The sequence below is a fragment of the Aphis gossypii genome, chromosome 2 (genome assembly GCF_020184175.1).
Source record: "Aphis gossypii isolate Hap1 chromosome 2, ASM2018417v2, whole genome shotgun sequence".
Lineage (NCBI taxonomy): Eukaryota > Metazoa > Arthropoda > Insecta > Hemiptera > Aphididae > Aphis > Aphis gossypii.
Window position 1 is genome coordinate 5,811,042 of NC_065531.1, and position 4,109 is coordinate 5,815,150.

Sequence of the window (4,109 nt, forward strand, 5' to 3'; positions counted from 1 at the left end):
GAATATATTCTGAAATTTCCATCTCATCCAATTACTGTAACATGCCGTTATAGAATATATAAAATATTATTATTACCTACTATTATTGTTATATAAAATAATATAATAATTCTGCGTATAATAGTAACGAAACGTACAATAAATAACGAATTCTTCATACCTAAATCAAATTTTAATTGGAATCATTAATTGGAAGTTATGTCCATTATTTATTCTACGTATATAGATGGAAATAAGCCAACAAAGTAGCTAATAAGTTTTTAAATTAACAATCTTCTTCGTGTTTATCCATATACATTCTGAAAAATCGCGCAAATACGTGCATTCTTTAACTAGGTAAATTGATTGAAAAACTGTGTCTGTTTTAATGGACAAGAATAATATGGAAGGAATTTTCATTTATTTTATTTTCCTGAATGTGGAAGTCAAATATAATTATTTAAGAAAAGAAATCGGACATTGTATGTAGTACAACTTGCTTGGATGCAATATATTAAAAAATCCAATGACAATAATTATATTATACATATTATTTCAACTATTGTAGAATACTTTTTAAAAAAAATAGTACTTAGTCCTTTTCTAGTTAGATTACAAAATGTAAAATGATTTTATATTTATACCTACCTGAAATTTATTGAATAGTTGATTAAAATTATAATTTAAAGATTATCCAGTCAATAATCATGATCATTAATCACTTAATTACAAGATTTTTAAAATATTAAATTAATTTACATACATTGTAAGATTGTCGATCAGGATCACAGTGAGTTATCTTTACTTATATATCTTCTTATTCAACGATCTTCGATGATTCACCTCTTTTGTTTTTGATATTGATTATCTAAAAATGCATGTAAATTATTAGTTAGAAATTTAATGAACATTATTAGATAAATAATATAATACTTTAAAAAAGTTTACTCGATTATTATATTTTCAAGTAATATATACGTACAATTTATCAAATCACAATTTATACAATTTTTTGTAGTAATGGTTTTAGTTATAAAGTTATGCAAAGTAAATATATTATAAACCTAACTATAAAATAAATAATTATCATTAAACTAATAGTTTTACAACTTGTACCTGTATTACATTTTAATTTTAAATAGCATACATAATATTGTCATGAGTTTTCAAAAATTTTATGTTATTTTTCTCCTTAACTATTGTAATTTTTTAATTTCTCATGACTACATACTAGTAAAAAGAGACCCATGGGTCCTTATTAGATAATACCACTTGCTATTATTCGTTTTCTCAGTGTTAAGCTTATATTATATTTAAAACATTATTCGTTCAATATTTTATATTATGTATATAAATCTATGTGTTTGGAAAAGTAGGTATATTCTGATTATTGTCGTAAATGGAAAATTATGAATTGCCGATAAATAATCAAAAGTCTGCAGTGGATTTATTGAAAAATATTATGGTAAAAAAAAACCGTACGTCTTAGATGTTAGAATTGTGTGTATCTTAAATTGTCTAGTACATAAAGATCCAAAAAGATTTAAGTTAGACTTTCTGAAATAATGAGTGTGCACTGTTAAAACGATCACTCTGTACGACTATAATACCGCATAGGTACATTAATATATCGTATTAAATACATAACCTACGCGTGGTGAGAATACAATAGAGTCGGTTAAATTTCTAAAAATCCAATACAGTCATGGACCGTTAATGTGTTATGTTATATTATGTAGTGGTCCGTGTACGACGTCGCGCGAGTACTTAATAATATTATTACGGTCATCGGGTCGTCAATATACACGCGTTATCGACCAGCTCGACGAAAGTTATTGATCGTTCGTATACAGCGTATTCGTTTTAACCGACTCGTATAACGATATTCTCTGAAAAATCGTAACGCGTCGCCGGACCTCGGGGTAAAAATTTAAAATAAAAAAAAAAAACCCCGTCAAACCGAGGCGCGCATGTATATGTACATATTATATACGTATACTACAGTACCTATATATTAGCTGTATTTATTATATTGTATAATATACGTGTACAATATATATAATATAATAAATAGTGCCAAAGTAATTTATACTCGTATCCAGTACCACCTTTAATACGGTGGAGTGTGTGTACATTTTTATTTTTATTTTTTTCATTTTTTATTTATTTTTTTTTTATAATAACCGATCAATTTCTGCTTTGCATTCAATGGATTTTTACGATCTACTCGTAAATAGTCCGCTGCCACCGCCGCCGCCGTCGTCGTCGTCGTCGTCTTCAGCGGCGGCGTAATAATATTATAATAATATTCTCTCAGCGTTTTATAATATACACACACACACACACACACACATATAGAAATAGGTACACATATTATTATAATATTATATATATGTACGCGACTTGCACGGGGGCCCGGTAATCTTTTTTTTCATCTTTCCGCGGCGGCTATATCATATCATATAATATAATAATAATATGTACTGATTGTACTGCACCACGGTGCGTACCTCTACCTATCTGCCTTTCGTTTTCCATTTCGAACGGGTTCGGCCGTACGTGCGCGTAACACTCGTATATTATGATACGTCTCTTTATATATGCGAGCGTTTGTACCTTTATTATAATATTATACCGTCGTCTGTGCAGATACGACATTATAACATTATCATCGGCGGCGAAGACTTTATAATATTGACAACTGAAAAGGCCGTCGGCCGGCGGTCACGCGTCAACCGACGTTTTTACGCGTCGAGGCGCGCACATGGTAATGAGGCGGAATGACGACGAATGTAAAAGGTGCCTATATTATGAAAAAAAATAAAAATAATATATTTGTGAATAGTCGTTGCGACGGTGGCTAAAACACGTGTGCATATTATAATTTAACACTGTCTATAGAATATAGACGTGGACGCGAGTGTATATATACCGCGCGTATGTGTATTTTACTGTTCATATTATAATATTATTAATATTTATGGTGTGACGCAGACGACGGCGCTATACGACTCAATCGATCGAGCTAGGGGGTCGTTTTTTAGCCGACAGTAAATTTATAAAATGCACGTTCGATAAAGCAAAACTTTATCGTGCCGACAACGATAACCCGTATTTCGCCTTAAACACTAGTTCTACTGTATATACATACCTAATTAAATATCTCAACGATATTTTTGTTGCACGCCTCAATTATTTTATATTTTTACATCATTTTTCAACTGTTCTTGAATGAAAATTAAATTTGGGGCCGGTTTAGTGCTTCCTATGAGTTGTGTTTTTCGCTGATCAGTAGCGCTCAGCAATGGCGTATCTAGGATGTTGTCCAGGGGGGGGATATACGTTGGAAAACATAATTTCCTCGACGGTGGGAGGAAGGTACACTTACCAACATTATTAAACTTACGAGTAAAAAAAAGACCAAGGGGAGGGGGGATCTATCCCCCATATCCCCCTCCCGTAAATACGCCACTGGTGCTCAGACCATTTTATATTAAGTTTGAATGCAGAGTTCGACTGTGTTGGCGATATATACCTGAGTTTTTCAACCTTCAGCCCTCTCACTGTTTGATTGTATAATGTATATTATCATACAAATTGTGGGTTGTTATCTCCGGGACTCAGTAAAATTGTCGGCCTTCAACTGCGATAGTTGTTTTCGTAATAAATATTCCGAAAGAGTATATAATTTGTTTCATCTACATCGACTTCTGTATCGCTATTCGCTATCGTGAGAAGTAAAATGGTTCTCCATAATCTGAGGCGGATAGTCTTGGTGTGTCAAAATCGAGTTATGCACTAGAACTACTATAGAAGCAACCACGTATCGTTGCCAAGAACTGAAGGAAACATCGTGTATTTTATATCAATAAAAAAGTGAAAAAAAGGATTAGCGATGTTGGATCAAAATCAAAATGTCTTGTACATTGAAAATGTTGAGGTATGATATACCTACTAGGTATACCTAGCAATAAAAGTCGATGTGCACAATAATAATAAATGATAACAATATGGGTTACAACCAGTGGCGTATACAAGGGTGACGTGGGGGTTAGATCCCCCCCCCCCCGTTGGCATTATTATTTTTTGTTTTTGCTTAGAATATTTAGTATGCACTATCAACTATAATG